Here is a 23,329-nt window from a genome sequence, read left to right on the forward strand (position 1 = left end):
TCAGAGCTTTATGTACATCCAGCACTGAGAATGGCAAAAAGCTATAAGTTTGACCAGCTCTCACTGGTTCATCCACACAGGGTTGTACAGAGACAGAGGACACTGAATCAAACAGCCTACCAGATGATACAAAGTGCTCATTGAAACAATTCAGCATTTCAGTTTTGTCATATACAGAATAGCAGTCCTTCAATACAGATGATGGTAAACCATTAACATTACTGTTACCAGACATAGACTTAATAGCCTTCCAAAACATTCCAGGGTCATTCAGGTTATCAGTGGTAACAGACAGAAAATATTCAGACTTGGCCTTCCTGAGCAGAAAATAACACTTGTTTCCTAACTGCCTAAAAAGAAGCCAATCAGCATCAGAACATGATTTCCTTGCTTTAGCCCAGGCTAGACTACGGTCGTGAATAATACAAGACAGCTCAGAAGAAAACCATGGATTATCCCGTCCTTTAACCCTGAACCTGCAGAATGGGGCACGTTTGTTTACTATTTGGAAAAAAACATCATGAAAGAATTTCCAGGCAGTTTCCACATCAGGAATAAACAAAATCTTGCTCCAGTCAAAATAAAACAAATCATGAAAGAAAGCCTGCTCATTCAAACTCTTAAAATGTATCTTACAAATAAAGCGTGGCTTTGTCTTAAGCAGTATTTCTAACAGAAACAACAGCGCAATGGTCGCTTAAATCATTACAAATAACACCAACTGCAGAATATTTATTGGGAACATTTGTCAATATCAAATCATTCAGGGTAGATTTCTCTGGATATTTGGGCGGGTGGGTGAGTTAATCAACTGGGTAAGATTTATAGAATTACAAAACATTTTAAAATCATCAGACACCAGCTTTAACCAACACCAGTTGAGATCACCAATCAAGATCATTTCACTGTAAAGAAGTTTAAACACAAGGTCTAAGTCTAGAAGAAAATGCATCACCGAGAGCAGAGGGGGTCTATAACAAGAGTCTGGCAGCTGATCAAGATTCAAAGCAAGACATTCCAACTGGTTACAAATAGTTTCAGACTTTGCTACACTTACAAGATATTTAGTCTTTACATACACTACCGTTCAAAAGTTTGGGGTCACTTAGAAATGTCCTTGTTTTAGAAAGAAAAGCACATATTTCGTCCATTAAAATAACATCAAATTGATCAGAAATACGGTGTAGACATTGTTGATGTTGTGAGTGACTATTTTAGGTGGAAACAGCATTTTTTTAAATGGAATTTAAAATAGGCGTACAGAGGCCCATTATCAGCAACCACCACTCCTGTGTTCCAATGGCACGTTGTGTTAGCTAATCTAAGTTTATCATTTTAAAAGACTTATTGATCATTAGAAAACCCTTTTGCAATTATGTTAGCACAGCTGAAAACTGTTGTACTGATTAAAGAAGCAATAAAACTGGCCTTCTTTAGACTAGTTGAGTATCTGGAGCATCAGCATTTCTGGGCTCAAAATGGCAGGCTCAAAATGGCCAGAAACAAAGACCTTTCTTCTGAAATTCATCAGTCTATTCTTTTTCTGAGAAATGAAGGCTATTCCACGTGAGAAACTGCCAAGAAACTGAAGATCTCGCACAATGCTGTGTACTACTCCCTTCACAGTACAGCGCAAACTGGCTCTAACCAGAATAGAAAGAGGAGTGGGAGGCCCCGGTGCACAACTGAGCAAGAGGACAAGTACATTACAGTGTCTAGTTTGAGAAACAGACACCTCACAAGTCCTCAATTGGCAGCTTCATTAAATAGTACCCGCAAAACACCAGTCTCAACATCAACAGTGAAGAGGCGACTCCGGGACCCTGGCCTTCTAGGCAGAGTTCCTCTGTCCAGTGTCTGTGTTCTTTTGCCCATCTTAATATTTTATTTTCATTGGCCAGTTTGAGATATGGCTTTTTCTTTGCAACTCTGCCTAGAAGGCCAGCATCCCGGAGTGGCCTATTCACTGTTGATGTTGAAAATGATTTACAGTGGACCACATTTAAAAACGGAATTAATCTTTGACACAACACTGCCACAAACTATTCTTAGTCCCTTGATGCAGATACACCAAGCTTTCATCTGACAATCCACCGTTAAGAGTAATGTCCTCTTTATTGAACCCTGTGACCCCTCCTTCAAGGAATATCTGACCCCTGTTTAATGTTGTTGTGAAGTCGGTCAATTCCTCCAAATTAACCAAATTATATTGAGCATTTTTTCCTCCTTTTCTCTTTTCATCTCTTCTCCCGTTTCCTGCGAAAATACTTCCCCTCCCTCACAGCCTTCCCTCCTGAGACACAGTGACAATCTGGCATTCTGCAGTTTCTGACTCACGATGGCACTGAAGTGGATAATTGTAAGCGCACTCTGTTGTCATGCAAAGCTCATTTATCTTGATAAAGAAGAAAGCTTCATCTTGAGGATACTTCTGTAAATTACCGGCACAGTAAACTAAACATCTCTGTTGAGAGACAGATACATTTACAGCAGAAGGCTCATCTACGATGCTGTATTGTCTGGGCCTGCAGACACACTGAGACACGCTGAGACACACTGACTCAAGGACATGGTTCCGGATTTTGTGAGATTCTCCCTGGTGTTTACAGAACAACTGGTGTTGTGAGATTAGGATATCAGGACCTGCTTAGACAAAGTAATTGTAACGGTAGAGCAAAGGATCGCAACATATGGGAAAATAATGGCTGCAGTATTTCTGCTATAATGAGTACACGATACATGGAATGCTAAGGCATAAATGTATGAAGCATGTTTTCTTATTTTAAATGTCCTTGTGCTGTACTTGTCTCTTAATGTATATGTATTATGTCATGTTTTATGTTTAGTATGAACCCTAGGAAGTGTAACTGCTGCTTCAGCAGTATCAAAAATATAATATTAATTGTTTAAAAAACAACTACTATTGTCACGTTCCTGACCTGTTTTCTGTTGTGTTGTATGTGTGTGATGGTCAGGGCGTGAGTTTTGGGTGGGCAGTCTATGTTTTCCGTTTCTATGTTGGTTTTGGGTTGTCTGGTATGGCTCTTAATTGGAGGCAGGTGTTTTGCGTTTTCCTCTAATTGAGAGTCATATTAAGGTAGGTTGTTCTCACTGTTTGTTTGTGGGTGATTGTCGCTGTGTCTGTGTTTATTGCACCATACGGTACTGTCTCGTCTCGTTCGTTCGGTCGTTCCTGTTCATGTGTTCTTCGTTTCATGTAAGTTCGTAGTTTAGGTCTGTCTAGTTCGTTTTGTTATTTTGTAAATTAGTCAAGTGTATTTCGTGTCTGTTCTTTGTCTTGAAATAAAGTCATTATGTATTCACAACCCGCTGCGCCTTGGTCTACTAACTCACCGAAAGACAGCCGTTACAACTATTTGGTGGTAGTGTGGGTACAGTGGGATTAATCAAGGACCAGAGTGATCTATATCATCCATACATTATCATGATTGCATTTCTGATATTTTGTAGTGGCTGGTTGATAAAGACCTGTTTGGTTCCCCCAAACATTATCCATTAGGGTTTAACTTTAGGGCTTAAATATTCACTCTGACCTTTGGTGACCTTTAAATGTCAGACCTCAAGTAACATCACCAAAGATAGCACCAGATCATCCTTTTGATCCTTATAATCTCTACAAATCCTGAGGAACAATGCTTCTCCATTATGGAAATATAAATGATCTTCCTAGTCTCTCGTGAGAGGCTGCATTTGGCTCTGGGTGATGACATTATTATCTTATTGGAACCCTTCTAGTGAGTGATTTGTGAGGTTGGTGTTTGTATAGGTCGTACTGTCTTTTAATCACTACTAACAATTTCCATATTTATAACAGACATGTGTGTTTTTAAGCACCTAATGAAACACTACCTTGTAAATGTACTGTCCCAAACAAGATCATTTTGGATGAAGCGAGCACCTTCCATCATGGACTTACCACTGTAGGTGAGCCTGTAAATAATGGTTGTAAAACATTTTCATCTCCATTAATGCAAGTGGGCGATCCAGGGCAGGCAAGTAGCAGACAAATTAGGATGAAATTAAGTCACTGTATTCATTCCGTTCACCTCTCTCTGGCTGTACCGCGCACACTCACCCACCCAATTCTGCCCAAGAAACCTTGCAACCCCAGCCCACAGGTCCCTTCCCCCTGCAAACATATTTCTTGTCATTTTTTCTTTTACAATCCACTTAATTTGGAGGCTTACAAATTCTATTAGCGTGATCCTGTGTGTGCGGCGCTGTGGGAGGGGGAGAGCAGAGCGGCCTCGCAGGGGGAACGAGACCCTAATACTAATAAACGAGCGCGACTTTGCCATTGCTTCTCTCGCCCTGTGGGATGCGAGGCAGAGAGGACTGAGTAATTGGAAAATATCCCTGCCTCGTATTCCAGAGAGATCTCCCCGCACCATAACTAACCTCCCTCCTCTGTCCCGCCCCTCCTCCCCTCGACTGCACAATGAGATATTCTGTTCTTCTTTTTGTTTCATAAAAGGAACAATTAGCAGAGTTTGAGGAGGAGTTTGTGTGTGTGTGCTTGTGAGAGGGTGCGTGTCTGTGTATCTGTGTGTTTTGTTTCTAGGACAAACGAGGGAACAGAAAATGTTTGTGCACCCTTCTTTTATATCATGCGATCCATGGATGGGGGTGATGGTGATGGGGAGGGTCTACATGCACCCCAGCCTGCCATCACACACTGTCTCTGTCTCTGCCTCCTGCCTGTGTTGTGTTTGTACACTCACTGAACACACTGAACACATGCCCTCGGCTAATAGGGCCTGATGCTATCGAGCCACTCAGCCAACACCCATAGTTGTAGTGAAAATTCAAAACTTTTGGGGGGGTTTTGTTGGTATTATCTGGATGTACACAGTACACACTTTTGAATGGTTTCTGTTCATGTGTTATGGATTCTCCAATATAGAATTGACTCAGTTTTAGTATAGTTTTAGTATATTCAGTACTTCAGCTTCAGTGATTCAATCTTTTATCTTAGTTGATTGAACTTGGGAGTTGAACTTACCCATGCCATTTGCTCACTATTGAGTTATGGACAATATGATAATATATTGAATAAATAGAACAATTGTAATATTCTGTATGTGCTTCATTCTATAGTTCAGAATGGTGGGAGGAAGAAAGAGATTAAAATATAATTAAAAATGACTGAGTTTTCAGGTCAACCGTCATCCTCAATATTCACGATGCAATCTACAGTGTATTTTGGTATCACACAGTTGAAGGTAAACACGAGGGGAGGAGGAGAGGTTTTTTGTCAGTGTGTTTTCTTCTCCTTGTTACATTTTATCTCAGGCTATATTTGGAAGCTGTCTTGGTATATTTGCACAGATGACAGATATGGAAAATGCTCCACTGTGCTGGAACTAAGACGAAGTTGAAAAGCACACAGCATAAGTGTATCAATTTATCTATGGAAATGAAAGAAAAATGGCACACACATTTGAAAAGTAGATTTCTTAGAGCTGGAGTTGACTAGTGAAAGTCCACTATCAGCATACCATATGAAGAACAGTTCAATAGAAAGGGTTCAAACAAACTCTAATCAATTCTTAACTATGAGTTACAGTGCTTGGCAATTCAACTATTACAGTAGATTATATATCGTCCATCTTAAGTGTTCTCCTCCTTCTGTTCCCATTTATTCTCATACTGACCAGCAGATTTGAAATGCAAATGTGATTGATTGTTTGAACCAGGGGAAGTAACATGAGGAAAGAGAATTTTGATAGGCCCCATATATTAAAATCAGGAGATTTTCTCAGTATGCCTGTTAATGTCACTGGTACAGGCTTCAGTGTGTTCAATCATATTGATTCATATGGGTGACAACTAGGTCTTTATAGAGCATATTTAATTTTATGTAACGGAAAATCATTGTAGAGTCCATGGCATTTGCAAGTGCAAGACTGTGTAATCTAATCTGATTTTAGATGTAGACTACTGTACTAATGCAATTATTCCATATACAGTACCAGTCCAAAATTTGGACACACCTACTCATTCAAGGGTTTTTCTTTATTTTTACTATTTTCTACTTCGTAGAATAATAGTGAATACATCAAAACTATGAAATAACACATGGAATCATGTAGTAACCCCAAAAAGTGTTAAACAAATCAAAATATATTTTATATTTGAGATTCTTCAAAAAGCCACCCTTTGCCTTGATGACAGCTTTGCACACTCTTGGCATTCTCTCAACCAGCTTCATGAAGTAGTCACTTGGAATGCATTTCAATTAGCAAAAAAGTAAAAAGTTAATTTGTGGAATTTCTTACCTTCTTAATGCTTTTGAGCCAATCGGTTGTGTTGTGACAAGGTAGGGGTGGTATACAGAAGATAACCCTATTTGGTAAAAGACCAAGGCCATATTATGGCAAGAACAGCTCAAATAAGCAAAGAGAAATGACAGTCCATTACATTTTAACATGAAGGTCAGTCAATCAGGAAAATGTCAAGAATTTTATAAAGATTTCTTCAAGTGCAGTCACAAAAATTATCAAGCGTTATGATGAAACTGGCTTTCATGAGGACCGCCATAGGAAAGGAAGTCCCAGAGTTACCTCTGCTGCAGAGGATACGTTCATTAGAGTTACCAGCCTCAGAAATTGCAGCCCAAATAAATGCTTCACAGAGATCAAGTAACAGACACATCTCAACATCAACTGTTCAGAGGAGACTGCGTCAATCAAAATCAAAATCAAATGTTATTTGTCACATGCGCTGAATAAACAGGTAAAGACCTTGCAGTGATATACTTACTTACAGGACTTCATGGTCAAATTGCTAAAAATAAACCACTTCTAAAGGACACCAATAATAAGAAGAGACTTGCTTGGGCCAAGAAACCGAGCAAAGGTCATTAGACAGGTGGAAATCTGTTCTTTGGTCTGATGAGTCCAAATTTGAGATTTTGGGTTCCAACCACCGTGTCTTTGTGAGATGCAGAGTAGGTGAACGGATGATCTCCGCATATGTGATTCCCACCGTGAAGCATGGAGGAGGTGAGATGGTGTGGGGAAGTTTTGCTGGTGACACTGTCTGTGATTGATTTAGAATTCAAGGCACACTTAACCAGTATGGCTACAACAGCATTCTGCAGTGATACGCCATCCCATCTGGTTCGCACTTAGTGGGACTATAATTTGTTTTTCAACAGGACAATGACCCAACACACCTCCAGGCTGTGTAAGGGCTATTTGACCAAGGAGGACAGTGATGGAGTGCTGCATCAGATGACCTGGCCTTCACAATCACCGCACCTCAACCCAATTGAGATGGTTTGGGATGAGTTGGACCTCAGAGTGAAGGAAAAGCAGCCAACTGTCACACCTGTTCCCACTCCCCCTCTCTGGTGCTCGAGGGTGCCAGGTTGCCCTTCATTACGCACACCTGTCACCATAATTACACTCATCAGCGCTCATTAGACTCACCTGGACTCCTTCACGTTGTTGATCGCTCTATATCTGTCTGTTCCTCAGTTTTGTTCCCCGTGTCAGCATTATTGTCGTAATGTCGTTTTGTTCCCCCCCATCCAGATGCTGTTCTTGTTTTGTTTGATGTCAGTTTCCATTAAATGTTCACTCCCTGTACTCATCAAGGCAAAGGGGTGCTACTTTGAAGAATCTCAAATATAAAATATATTTTGATTTGTTTAACACTTTTTTAGTTACTACATGATTCCATATGTGTTATTTTATAGTTTTGATGTCTTCACTATTATTCTACAATGTAGAAAGAAAAACCCTGGAAGTGTGTCCACATTTTTGACTGGTACTGTATACTATATACACATAATTACACACACATAAACATTCACATTATGTTCAAACAGGCAGAGTTATTAGTAGGAGGCATTGTGAATTATAACTGGAACCATCATGTTATACAAATCTTGCGTTTCCTAAAGTAGTGTAGCATACTGAAGAAGAATACAAACTATTACATTCAATTATGTGGCAGCTTTCAACATGAGAGAGACAGAAGTGCTCATGAATTGTTCATGAGATGTGGCAGGTCCTCAATAAGTAGTGACAAATACAGATCATTAGGAGATTGCGGACATCAACCGGCTTTTCCCATAATGCACCAGGCCCTCAATCAAATGGACTGTAATGAACTGACAGGATGATACCTGAACAACTTCTGCGGACAAAAAGGACTTTTCCATTTGTTAAAAATAACAAGAGTTAATAATAGACCTTCTTAGAAGGTTTTTTTGGGGGGGGGTGATAGTAATGGTCTGTATTTAGACCCATTACAGAGCAAAGTTCCGCTGACCTTGGGTTCTGGAACAATAAGTCCTGTTGCACAGTGAGTGAAGTGGCAACATGGTTCACAGGTTTCTGCTGGCGAGGTAGACATGGTAACGCTCCGCAGAGCAGCTCTCTGGGCTGAACCAAGCGTAGAATCCACAAATCAAATGAAAAATCTCTCATAACGATGGCGTCATCTGCACAAATGCTTCACACAAGATAAAATGCCTGACAAGTCAGCTGAAGGCCCATGCCCAGGTTTTTCTATTGCCAAATGTTGAGCTTCACACAATGTGAAGTGGTTGTCTTTGAACATTTTTGTGGGCTTTTCAGACGAAGAAAAATAATCACTTTTATTAAAGCAATAGACTTAATCTCAGTGAAACAGTATGAGCAGTGTCTGACGATGACCACGACAAGAAAATCACAATTCTATTCATATTGATCTTACCCACAGGTTTTTTTTGTCTTAGGCCCAATGGCATATTGACTATTTAAAACTATTTTCCAAATGGGTAAATTATCTCTAAACAATTAACATTGACATGAAGTCTTGCTTAGCCTTGGTGTTTACATTGCAGTGTTAGGGGTTTAAGAATTAATTTAAAGGTTTGATGCAGCAGTTTTTATCTAAATATAAAATCATTTCTGGGTAACAATTAAGTATCTTAGTGTGATTGTTTTCAATTAAAATGGTCCAAAAATAAATAAAATAGTTTCTTAGCAAAGAACAATTTCTCAAGCAAGAATTTTGGTGGACTGTCTGGGAGTATTAGGGTGGAGAGAGGAAAACTGAAAACTAGCAGAGCGGTTTGGAACTCTCTTTCTAATTGGTCTATTAACTAATTTACCTCATGGTGATGTTACCATGGAAAGGCCAAAGCTCCATCCCACCAAAACAGGCTGACATTTCAGGCAGTCTTTTCAAACAACTCATACACTAAAAGGGCATTATCATTTTCACAATATTATTCCAACCTCATAGTGTGGAAATACACTGCTCAAAAAAATAAAGGGAACACTTAAACAACACAATGTAACTCCAAGTCAATCACACTTCTGTGAAATCAAACTGTCCACTTAGGAAGCAACACTGATTGACAATAAATTTCACATGCTGTTGTGCAAATGGAATAGACAACAGGTGGAAATTATAGGCAATTAGCAAGACACCTCCAATAAAGGAGTGGTTCTGCAGGTGGTGACCACAGACCACTTCTCAGTTCCTATGCTTCCTGGCTGATGTTTTGGTCACTTTTGAATGCTGGCGGTGCTTTCACTCTAGTGGTAGCATGAGACGGAGTCTACAACCCACACAAGTGGCTCAGGTAGTGCAGCTAGTCCAGGATGGCACATCAATGCGAGCTGTGGCAAGAAGGTTTGCTGTGTCTGTCAGCGTAGTGTCCAGAGCATGGAGGCGCTACCAGGAGACAGGCCAGTACATAATGAGACGTGGAGGAGGCCGTAGGAGGGCAACAACCCAGCAGCAGGACCGCTACCTCCGCCTTTGTGCACGGAGGAGCAGGAGGAGCACTGCCAGAGCCCTGCAAAATGACCTCCAGCAGGCCACAAATGTGCATGTGTCTTCTCAAACGGTCAGAAACAGACTCCATGAGGGTGGTATGAGGGCCCGACGTCCACAGGTGGGGGTTGTGCTTACATGCCAACACCGTGCAGGACGTTTGGCATTTGCCAGAGAACACCAAGATTGGCAAATTCGCCACTGGCGCCCTGTGCTCTTCACATATGAAAGCAGGTTCACACTGAGCATGTGACAGACGTGACAGAGTCTGGAGACGCGGTGGAGAACGTTCTGCTGCCTACAACATCCTCCAGCATGACCGGTTTGGCGGTGGGTCAGTCATGGATTGGGGTGGCATTTCTTTGGGGGCCGCACAGCCCTCCATGTGCTCGCCAGAGGTAGCCTGACTGCGATTAGGTACCGAGAAGAGATCCTCAGACCCCTTGTGAGACCATATGCTGGTGCGGTTCGCCCTGGGTTCCTCCTGCAAGACAATGCTAGACCTCATTTGGCTGGAGTGTGTCAGCAGTTCCTGCAAGAGGAAGGCATTGATGCTATTGACTGGCCCGCCCGTTCCCCAGACCTGAATCCAATTGAGCACATCTGGGACATCATGTCTCGCTCCGTCCACCAACGCTACGTTGCACCACAGACTGTCCAGGAGTTGGTGGATGCTTTAGTCCAGGTCTGGGAGGAGATCCCTCAGGAGACCATCCGCCACCTCATCAGGAGCATGCCCAGGCGTTGTAGGGAGGTCATACAGGCACGTGGAGGCCACACACACTACTGAGCCTCATTTTGACTTGTTTTAAGGACATTACATCAAAGTTGGATCAGCCTGTAGTGTGGTTTTCCACTTTTATTTTGAGTGTGACTCCAAATCCAGACCTCCATGGGTTGATAAATTTGATTTCTATTGATAATTTTTGTGTGATGTTGTTGTCAGCACATTCAACTATGTAAAGAAAAAAGTATTTAATAAGAATATTTCATTCATTCAGATCTAGGATGTGTTATTTTAGTGTTCCCTTTATTTTTTTGAGCAGTGTATAAAACATAGGAAAATCCCATGAACGAACGACAGCCTCGACCGTAACGGCAGGCTGCAAGACAAATTGATGGAGTGATGGTGACAAATGGATAGACGAGAGGCCAATCTGGCTGATAGATTGATTGGAAACCCTCTAGGTTGACATGCTCCTGGCAGGCTGGTAGACGCACTACGGTGCAGGGCGGAGGCTGAGGGAAGGACCAGAACCCTGCACATCCCTGTACACACTGGGGGATCAACCCTGAGGAGGATGACATGGATATGTTTTGTCGCTGTGTGTTGTGTGATTTAAAAGATAATGCCGGGAAATATTTTGACATGATAAAGAAGTTGAAACATTGCCATCTTGTCCCTAAAATAATCTACAATACACACACCTGTTAAACAATCCTGATCAACCTAGTAACTCTTTCCTGAAATACCTTATTTGATGTGTACTGACACTTTATATAATCCATGGAGTGGTTTTCAGGGCTAGTCACTTGAACTGGTTGGTCTTGAACAATGGATTTGAGGAGCAGTGAAGACAAAGCCAGCCAGCCCGGGATGCTTAGCATATTAATGACATCCGCGGTTAAATACTTAAAACATCCCGTTACTCACACACATAATGAGTCATCCAACCATTTTCTGAGCGGTTGGAATGGCTGGCCTACTGTTTTATAACTGTTCTAGTACTGTTCTAGAACTGTTCTATTACTGTTTTATTTATGTTCTATTACTGTTCTAGAACTGTTCTATTACTGCCATATTACTGTTTTATGACTATTCTATTACTGCTACATTACTGTTTTATGACTATTCTATTACTGTTCTATTACTGTTCTATTACTGTTTTATTACTGTTCCAGAACTGTTATATTACTGCCATATTACTGTTCTAGAACTGTTCTATTACTGCTATATTACTGTTTTATAACTATTCTATTACTGCTATATTACTGTTTTATGACTATTCTATTACTGTTCTATTACTGCTATATGACTGTTCTAGAACTGTTCTATTACTTCTATATTACTGTTTTATTACTGTTTTATTACTGTTCTATTACTGCTCCATTACTGTTCTAGAACTGTTTTATCACTGCTGTATTACTGTTCCAGAACTGTTATATTACTGCCATATTACTGTTCTAGAACTGTTCTATTACTGCTCCATTACTGTTCTATTACTGTTCTATTACTGCTATATTACTGTTCCATTACGGTTCCATTACTGCTAAATTACTGTTCCATAACTGTTCTATTACTGTTCTATTACTGCTATATTACTGTTTTATGACTATTCTATTACTGTTCTATTACTGCTATATTACTGTTTTATAACTGTTCTAGTACTGTTCTAGAACTGTTCTATTACTGTTTTATTTCTGTTCTATTACTGCTCCATTACTGCTCCATTACTGTGCTATTACTGTTCTATTACTGCTATATTACTGTTTTATGACTATTCTATTACTGCTATATTACTGTTTTATGACTATTCTATTACTGTTCTATTACTGCTATATTACTGTTTTATAACTGTTCTAGTACTGTTCTAGAACTGTTCTATTACTGATTTATTTCTGTTCTATTACTGCTCCATTACTGTGCTATTACTGTTCTATTACTGCTATATTACTGTTTTATGACTATTCTATTACTGCTATATTTCTGTTTTATGACTATCTTATAACTGTTCTATTACTGCTAATATACTCACACACATAATGAGTCATCCAACCATTTTCTGAGCGGTTGGAATGGCTGGCCTACTGTTCTATTACTGATCCATTACTGTTCTATTACTGTTCTATTACTGCTATATTACTGTTTTATGACTATTCTATTACTGCTATATTACTCTTTTATGACTCTTCTATTACTGCTATATTACAGTTTTATTACTATTCTAAAACTGTTCTATTACTGCTCCATTACTGTTCTAAAACTGTTCTATTACTGCTATATTACTGTTTTATGACTATTCTATTACTGCTATATTACTGTTTTACGACTATTCTATTACTGCTATATTACTGTTTTATTACTATTCTATTACTGCTATATTACTGTTTTATTACTCTTCTATTACTGCTATATTACTGTTTTATGACTATCTTATAACTGTTCTATTACTGCTAATATACTGTTTAATGACTATTCTATTACTGTTCTATTACTGTTCTATTACTGTTTTATGACTATTCTATTACTGTTCTATTACTGCTATATTACTGTTCTAGAACGGTTCTACTACTGCTTTTTATACTGTTCTAGAACGGTTCTACTACTGCTCCATTACTGTTCTAGAACTGTTCTATTACTGCTATACTACTGTTTTATTACTGTTCTATTACTGCTATATTACTGTTTTATTACTATTCTATTACTGCTATATTACTGTTTTATTACTGTTCTATTACTGCTATATTACTGCTCTATTACAGTTGTAGAACTGTTCTATTACTTCTCTATTATTGCTCTAGCACTGTTCATTACTGTTCCATTACTCTTCTATTACTGCTCTAGATCTGTTCTATTACTGCTATATTACTGTTCTATTACTGTTATCGAACTATTCTATTACTGCTCTATTATTGCTCTAGTACTGTTCTATTACTGCTATATTACTGTTCCATTACTATTCTATAACTGTTATATTACTGTTCTATAACTGTTATATTAAGGTATTAGAACTGTTCTATTAGAGATCTGACATGAAAATCCCTTTTATCGGCACTCAAAGGGTGTTAAATTAGAAGTTCTATTACTGCTATATCACTGTTTTATTACTGCTCCATTACTATTGTAGAAGTGTTCTATTACTGCTATATTACTGTTCTATTACTGTTCCATTACTGTTCCATTACTGTTCCATTACTGCTATATTACTGTTCTATTACTGTTCCATTACTGCTATATTACGGTTCTATTACTGTTCCATAACTGTTCTATTACTGTTCTAGAACTGTTCTTCTACTGCTAAATTACTGTTCTAGAACGGTTCTATTACTGCTATATTACTGTTCCATTACTGTTCTAGAACTGTTCTATTACTGCCATATTACTGTTTTATTACTGTTCTAGAACTGTTGTATTACTGCTCTATTACTGCTCTATTACTGTTCCATTACTGTTCTATTACTGCTCCATTACTGTTATAGAACTGTTCTATTACTGCTATATTACTGTTCCATTACTGTTCTAGAACTGTAATATTACTGTTCTAGAACTGCTCTATTAAGGTATTATCTAGGCATGTACGGTAGATGAGTCACTGTGTCCTACTAGGTCATTTTCTCCATCATGGTCCAACCAGGCCTAGGCCTACTAACATATATGTACACAGTCCTAAATAAATACATGGAGTACAGATTTCCATTCCATTTTCAGCTTGTCATTTCCGTGAGGACAAGATGTCAGACATGTTTCATTGAAGCCTGTCTATGAAAATATGAAGAGGCTCCAATCAAAAGAGAGGGACAGATAGAACCAAGACAGTGTAGATTAATTTCTCAAAATAAATCAGTGCAGTAAGAAAAAAAACTGTATAACATATCACTATGTGTCAGTGATATCTGCTCCTCATGCTTTTTGTCCATGAGTGATGATGCTTTGGTATCTTTTTAAATGGGATTGTCACAAACCTGTGAGTGACAAATTGCGCTGTCATTCTCAATGAATTGAGTGAAATTCATTGAGACTGAAACCTTTTTCTAAAAACAATATCCACAACTGAGGAGGCAAAGGCATTCGCTAAGTCTTCCCACAATGAATTGTTTTGATACAGAAATATAATCCCTCTATACTGGATATAGATTTTATAAAAGAAAATAAGTACAAAAGCGGGTAGACTAGACAGTAGCCTTGCATTGGAACTTTGCCCTGGAGCTGTGTGTGTAGACAGCTCTGCAGAGCGAAAGCACAGCTTCCACACCCTGCGTTCAGGAAGAGCCAGAGAATTGCAGGCTATCATAGCAAGTGGGTGTCAAATTATTCCTTCACCGCAATTACTTTGCCATGCGTTTCAGAGCCTGTCTGTTAAGCAACAGCCCGCTGTCTCCTGTGAACTCTTACCCACCCCCATGCGTGAGAGCCCCACGTCCACAGTGTTTGTGTGTGTGTTAACCAAGCTGCAGTAGCACACTAACAAGTTATGTGTGTGAGAGAGAGAGAGAGAGAGATTTTGTGAGTATACTGTAGCTAAACTCATACATATTGTTGGCACATGTTGCATCCCCCAGAAAGACACAGTGAGTAGTACCTTTAGACCTGTCAAACAGAAGACCAGTGCTTCGTGTTAAAGTCGAAGGTTTGTACAATGTGTAACTCAAATTTGTGCGGCACAATAAGGCAAATCCAATATCAGTAGAAACAGGTTGTTGTTTATACATATCACAGGGAACCTTTTATTTGACAATCCACTGGAGTGTAGCGGCATGTCATTTTGGCAGTCAGATCCTGATGTTTTGAACATGTTTCACAAGGACAGCTTTACAAGGCATGCTGTGTAAAAGCTCTGACGTGTGTGTGTGTGTTTGAGTGTGTGTGTGATGTCAAAATGGCTTACCATTCTATATCTCTCTGTCTCTACACCAAGGTGACCATATGTCAAAGAACTTTTTTTTTTTTTTTTTTGATGACTGTATGTTCACTGATTCATGCCAAGTGTCTCCTGGGATGTGAGTGAAAGCATGCTGCATGCCTGTTGCCCTGGTCTCATTCATATACTGACCCTAACCTTGATAAGTTCAGAGCTATATTGCTGCTCTGCTGTTGACAGGGAAAGGATATGGCATTGCCTCTCGCTTGCATTGCTATAGAACTGGTGGAGAATGGATGAGTTATAACAAACCTCAAAGAGATCTCACATTATAAAGAATGTGTGAAAATAGAAATGATCAAACAACAGTTACTCCCTTTCTGTCTTTCTCTCTCCAACACACATGCAGCAACGCACACATGCATGCACTCGCACGCTCGCTCGCATCCACGCACGCACGCACGCACGCATGCACGCACGCACGTACACACACACACGCACACACACACACAATACCTTACCACATTGTGTATCTCAAGCCCCCCATCTGCTGTTTTGTGGAGCACTGAGGCAGGGGAGAATGTCACTTTCAACAACATTCTCTACAACAAATTAGGCCCCATTGGAGAGAGAGGATGAGAGATATGGAAATAAATACAATGCCTGGAAAGGGGGAATCAGAGGCCGTCACACAAATCATTATGTACAGTACAGCAAGGCTCCCAGGCTCACAGCAGGGGAGCAGTGTTACTGAAGCAGTTAGTACAGACTGACAGAAGTATACAGCCTCTGGATAGACAGGGATGGAGTATGGAGTATGGAGTATTAATGCAGGACTATATCTCCGAGACATTGTAACCTAAACAAATAAGATACAACTAATCCATGTGAAATCTGTTCCCTGCATATAATTTGATCTGATATTAAATCTATACTTTCTCAAGCTATTACACATATAGATCATCATACATTATATTTCCCTTTAACCTTTACTTAACACCCATCCCGGATGCGGGAGCATCCTCATCAGTAAAAGCTGACTAGCATAGCGCCACAAGTAAATAATAGCATATAAATATCATGAAATCACAAGTCCAATACAGCAAATGAAAGATAAATATCTTGTGAATCCAGCCATCGTTTCCAATTTTTTTAATGTTTTACAGCGAAAACACAATATGTATTTCTATTAGCTAACCACAATAGCCAAAGACTCAACCGCATATTTTCACCATGTTTCTACCACACAGGTAGCTATCACAAAACCGACCAAATATATATATAATTAGTCACTAACCAAGAAACAACTTCATCAGATGACAGTCTTATAACATGTTATACAATACATTTATGTTTTGTTCGAAAATGTGCATATTTGAGGTATAAATCATAGTTTTACATTGCAGCTACCATCAAAAATATCACCAAAGCAGCCAGAATAATTACAGAGACCAACGTGAAATACCTATATACTCATCATAAAACATTTATGAAAAATACATGGTGTACATGGTGCAAAAACCAGCAAAAGATATAAAATTAATCACTAACCTTGACCAACTTCATCAGATGACAGTCTTATAACATCAGGTTATACAATACACTTATGTTTTGTTCGAAAATGTGCATATTTAGAGCTGCAAACCGTGGTTATACATTGTGAATATGTAGCATCGATTCACCAGAATGTCCGGAGCTATTTTGGACACTCACCTAATCTGACCAAAGAACTCATCATAAACTTTACTAAAAAATACATGTTGTATAGCAAATTAAAGATACACTGGTTCTTAATGCAACCGCCGTGTTAGATTTTTAAAAATAACTTTACCATAACAAACAGCTGGCGTTATTGCGAGACAGCGCCCGCCAAAACGGCGGAGAATAGAAATAACATTTTCCACAGAAATACGAAATAACATCAGAAATTGTTCTTACTTTTGTTGAGCTTCCATCAGAATCTTGTACAAGGAGTCCTAGGTCCAGAATAAATCGTTGTTTGGTTTTAGAATGTCCTTTTCTCCTGTTGAATTAGCAACCTTAGCTAGCCATGTGGCGCGAACATGCCCATCTTCTCTTGACGCAAAGAACGGAAAATTCCAAAAGTCCCAATAAACGTCAAATAAACTGATACAACTCGGTTGAAAAAAACACTTTATGATGTCATTATCACATGTATCAAATAAAAGCAGAGCCGAAGATATCCGCCATGTATACCGAACGCTTTTCAGAAGCCAATGTCGACGTACTTCGCGCGCCAGAGAAGACAGAGAAATTTCCAGACCTGTCACTCCAAAAGCTCTTGTTCGGCCTCAGATCAAGCTAGACACCCCATTCCACCTTCCACTGCCTGTTGACATCTAGTGGAAGGCGTATGAAGTGCATGCATATCGATAAATATTAGGCAATTGAATAGGCAGGCCCTGGAACAGAGCATCGTTTTCAGATTTTTCACTTCCTGTATGAAAGTTTGCTGCAAAATGAGTTCTGTTTTACTCACAGATATAATTCAAACAGTTTTAGAAACTTGAGAGTGTTTTCTATCCAATAGTAATAATAATATGCATATTGTACGATCTAGAATAGAGTACGAGGCAGTTTAATTTGGGCACGATTTTTTCCAAAGTGAAAACAGCGCCCCCCCTATTGATAAGAAGTTTTAATGTACAGATTCATGGTACCGCTCGGCGCGCTGGTGACATTTTAACTACAAGTAAATGGTGTGCGTGCGGATTTCCCCTGACAGCATGTCAGCTGCTATTAACACGCGAGCGCCTTATCTCCAGAAATCATCCCATGCACTTTCAAGTGTGATCAATTTACTTTGCGTGTAACCACCTTGATCTGCTATTTCCAGACTGGTGCGTCTGTGAGTGCCTGCCTGTGCCTCTTTTTTTGCTCTCTCTGCGCATCTCAGCAGCAGCGCTTGCTGCAGCAGCACATGAATAGCTTTGCATACATTTTCCTCAGCCGAGCCAAGACAGAAATTGTAATGCCTGCACTGTAAAACCGGATAGGTTCTGGCTACTCAAACATTTCGAGGAAACCGATTACCTAAAAAAAATCAGTTAAGAAACTTAAATAGCTGAAGAGAGCAGTACTAGCTTCATATGAGTAATACAAATGCAGTTTGTTATTTGTAAGGTATACTTAAATTTAACGCCCCCCATTAACCCACGCCTCCAATAATTTCCCAGTGTGCCTTGCCTTTTCGATTGAATTGTAGAGTTACCACCCATGACTGTATATGTTAGTGACAGAGACTGTCACGTTCCTGACCTGTTTTCTGTTGTTTTGTATGTGTTTAGTTGGTCAGGACGTGAGCTGGGTGGGAATTCTATGTTGTGTGTCTAGTTTGTCTGTTTCTATGTCAGCCTAGTGTGGATTCTCAATCAGAGACAGATGGTAGTCGTTGTCTCTGATTGAGACTCATATATAGGGGGCTTGTTTTGTGTTGGGATTTTGTGGGTGTGTTACCTGTCTCTGTGTTTGTGTTCTGCACCAGATAGGTCTGTATCGGTTTTGCACATTTGTTATTTTGTAGGTTGTTTGTAGTGTTTCACTTGTGTTTGTATTAAACATGTTTAACACTAGCTGCGCTGCATTTTGGTCCTCTCCTTCACCCCTGGAAGAAAACCTTTACAGAAACACGCACCAAACCCGGACCAAGCAGTGTGGCAACGGGCAGCAGCAACAGCAGCAGCAGTACAAGGAGGAATGGACATGGGAGGAGATTCTGGACGGAGAGGGACCCTGGGCAGAGCCAGAGGAGTGTCGCCGTCCCAAAGCGGAGCTGGAGGCATCAAAAGCGGAGAGACGGCATTATGAGGCGCTTGCAAGGCAGAGTGGCTGGAAACCCGAGAGGCTCACCCAAAAATTTCTTGGGGGGGGGCTAAAGGGGAGTGTGGCGAAGCCGGGTTGGATACCTGAGCCAACTCCCCGGGCTTACCGTGGAGTGAGAGGGCGTCGTACCGGTCAGACACCGTGTTATGCGGTAAAGCGCACGGTGTTCCCAGTACGCGTGCTTAGCCCAGTGCGGGCTATTCCACCTTGCCGCACTGGGAGGGCTAGGTTGGGCATCGAGCTGGATGTCATGAAGCCGGCCCAACGTATCTGGCCTCCAGTACGTCTCCTCGGGCCGGCGTACATGGCACCAGCCTTACAGGTGGTGTCCCCGGTTCGCCTGCATAGCCCAGTGCGGGTTGTTCCACCTCGCCGCACTGGCAGGGCTACGGGGACCATTCAACCTGGTAAGGTTGAACAGGCTCGGTGCTCAAGAGCGCGTGTCCTCCTTCACGGTCCAGTATATCCGGCGCCACCTTCCCGCCCCAGCCCAGTACCACCAGTGCCTACACCACGCACCAGGCTTCCAGTGCATCGCCAGAGCCCTGTTCCTCCTCCCCGCACTCGCCCTGAGGTGCGTGCCCTCAGCCCGGTACCTCCAGTTCCGGCACCACGCATCAGGCCTATAGTGCGTCTCAGCCGGCCAGAGTCTGCCGTCTGCCCAGCGGTGCCTGAACTGCCCGTCTGCCCAGCGGTGCCTGAACTGCCCGTCTGCCCAGCGGCGCCTGAACTGCCCGTCTGCCCAACGCCGTCTGAACTGCCCGTCTGCCCAGCGCCGTCTGAGCCATCCGTCTGCCCAGCGCCGTCTGAGCCATCCGTCTGCCCAGCGCCGTCTGAGCCATCCGTCTGCCTAGCGCCGTCTGAGCCATCCGTCTGCCCAGCGCCGTCTGAGCCATCCGTCTGCCCAGCGCCGTCTGAGCCATCCGTCTGCCCAGCGCCATCTGAGTCATCCGTCTGCCACGAGCCATTAGAGCCGCCCGTCTGTCCCGAGCCATTAGAGCCGTCCGTCAGTCAGGAGCCGCTAGAGCCGTCCGTCAGTCAGGAGCTGCCAGAGCCGCCAGCCAGTCAGGAGCTGCCAGAGACGCCAGCCAGTCAGGAGCTGCCAGAGACGCCAGCCAGTCAGGAGCTGCCAGAGACGCCAGCCAGTCAGGAGCTGCCAGAGACGCCAGCCAGTCAGGAGCTGCCAGAGCTGCCCTACAGTCATGAGCTGCCCTACAGTCATGAGCTGCCCTACAGTCATGAGCTGCCCTTCGGTCATGAGCTGCCCTACGGTCATGAGCTGCCCTCCGGTCATGAGCTGCCCTCCGGTCATGAGCTGCCCTCCGGTCATGAGCTGCCCTTCGGTCATGAGCTGCCCTCCGGTCATGAGCTGCCCTCCGGTCATGAGCTGCCCTCCAGTCATGAGCTGCCACTAGTCCGGAGTTGTCCCTCTGTCCTGAGCTACCTCTCTGTCCTGGGCTACCTCTCTGTCCTGAGCTACCTCTTTGTCCTGAACTACCTCTCTGTCCTGAGTTTTCTCCTCTATTGTAGAGGGGAGTTGGTGAAGGTTCCTGGACCATGGTCGGGGGCGAGGGTCCCCACTCAAGGGACGCTAAGGAGGTGGACAAAGACAATGGTGGAGTGGTGTCCTCGTCCACCGCCGGAGCCGCCACCGCGGACAGATGCCCACCCAGACCCTCCCCTTGAGTTTTAGGGGTGCGCCCGGAGTTCGCACCTTGAGGGGGGGGGGGGGTTCTGTCACGTTCCTGACCTGTTTTCTGTTGTTTTGTATGTGTTTAGTTGGTCAGGACGTGAGCTGGGTGGGAATTCTATGTTGTGTGTCTAGTTTGTCTGTTTCTATGTCAGCTTAGTGTGGGTTCTCAATCAGAGACAGATGGTAGTCGTTGTCTCTGATTGAGACTCATATATAGGAGGCTTGTTTTGTGTTGGGATTTTGTGGGTGTGTTACCTGTCTCTGTGTTTGTGTTCTGCACCAGATAGGTCTGTATCGGTTTTGCACATTTGTTATTTTGTAGGTTGTTTGTAGTGTTTCACTTGTGTTTGTATTAAACATGTTTAACATAAGCTGCGCTGCATTTTGGTCCTCTCCTTCACCCCTGGAAGAAAACCTTTACAGAGACATGTGTAGCCTGGCGAAATTAAACCCAGCACGCCAGCTAATTTGGGGTTGTTTATTCTGTCAAAGTTTACATTTAAAATAGGATAATGTGGAAGGGAAATCTACAAGGTGAAGTCACCATAAAGTAAAGGTCACTCTAAATCACAATCAAGTGAATTTTCTATGGGATTGAGGTCTGGGCTTTGTGATGGCCACTACCTTGACAATACCTTGACTTTTTTGTCCTTAAGCCATTTTGCCACAACTTTGGAAGTATGCTTGGGGTCATTGTCCATTTGGAAGACCCATTTGCGACCAAGCTTTAACTTCCTGACGGATGTCTTGAGGTGTTGCTTCAATATATCCACATAATTCTCCTACCTCATGATGCCATCTATTTTGGGAGGTGCACCAGCCCCTTGTACAGCAAAGCACCCCCACAACATGATGCTGCCACCCCTGTGCTTCACGGTTGGGATGGTGTTCTTCGGCTTTTTCCTCCAAACATAAGAATGGTCATTATGGCCAAACAGTTCTATTTTTGTTTCATCAGACCAGAGGACATTTCTCAAAAAAAAGTACAATCTTTGTCCCCATTTGCAGTTGCAAACCGTAGTCTGGCTTTTTTATGGCGGTTTTGGAGCAGTGGCTTCTTCCTTGCTGAGCGGCCTGTTGTCACGTTCCTGACCTATTTATGTTAGTTTTTGTGTGTTAGTTGGTCAGGACGTGAGGTTGGGTGGGCATTCTATGTTATCTGTTTCTATGTTGGTTTTGGTTTGCCTGGTATGGCTCTTGATTAGAGGCAGGTGGTTTGCGTTTGCCTCTGATTAAGAGTCATATTTAGGTAGGGCATTCTCACTGTTTGTTTGTGGGTGGTTGTCTCCTGTGTCTGTGTCAATGTTTGCACCATACGGGACTGTTTACGGTTTGTTCATTTCATGTAGTCTGTTCCTGTTCATTTCGTTCTTCACGTTGTATGTAAGTTCGTCGTTCAGGTCTGTCTACTTTCGTTTTGTTATTTTGTATCATTTTCAAGTATAGTCCGTTTTGTCTTGTTAAATAAATTCATCATGTCATTTCAACGCGCTGCACCTTGGTTCAATCCCTGCTCCTCCTCTTCTGATGAAGAGGAGGAGGATTATCGTAACAGAACCACCCACCAACCCAGAGCCAAGCAGCGGAGTCAAAGGAGAAAGGGACAGGAAAAGAAGGAGCAATGGACATGGGACGATGTTTTGGACGGAAAGGGTGTCTACACATGGGAGGAGATCCTAGCTGGTAGAGATCGCCTCCCATGGGAACAGCTGGAGGCACTGAGGAGAGCGGAGGCTACCGGAGAGAGGAACCGGAGCTATGAGGGAACGCGTCTGGCACGGAAGCCGAAAAAGCCCGTGAGTAACTCCCAAAAATTTCTTGGGGGGGGGCTAAAGGGTAGTGGGCCAAGGGCAGGTAGGAGACCTGCGCCCACTTCCCAGGCTCACCGTGGAGAGCGGGAGTACGGGCAGGCGCCGTGTTACGCAGTAGAGCGCACGGTGTCTCCTGTACGAGTGCATAGCCCGGTGCGGGTTATTCCACCTCCCCGCACTGGGAGGGCTAGATTGGGTATTGAGCCAGGTGTCATGAGGCCGGCTCAACGCATCTGGTCACCAGTGCGTCTCCTCGGGCCGGCATACATGGCACCGGCCTTACGCATGGTTTCTCCGGTTCGCCTACATAGGCCGGTGCGGGTTATTCCACCTCCCCGCACTGGTCGGGCTACCGGGAGCATTCAACCAGGTAAGGTTGGGCAGGCTAAATGCTCAAGAGAGCCAGTACGCCTCCACGGTCCGGTATTTCCGGCACCACCTCCCCGCCCCAGCCTAGTACCTACAGTGTATACACTACGCACTAGGCTACCAGTGCGTATCCTGAGCCCTGTTCCTCCTCCACGCACTCTCCCTGTAGTGCGTGTATCTAGCCCGGTGCCTCCAGTTCCGGTCCCACGCACTAAGCTACCAGTGCGTCTCCAGAG

The sequence above is a fragment of the Salvelinus fontinalis genome, chromosome 13, assembly GCF_029448725.1.
Source record: "Salvelinus fontinalis isolate EN_2023a chromosome 13, ASM2944872v1, whole genome shotgun sequence".
Classification (NCBI taxonomy): domain Eukaryota; kingdom Metazoa; phylum Chordata; class Actinopteri; order Salmoniformes; family Salmonidae; genus Salvelinus; species Salvelinus fontinalis.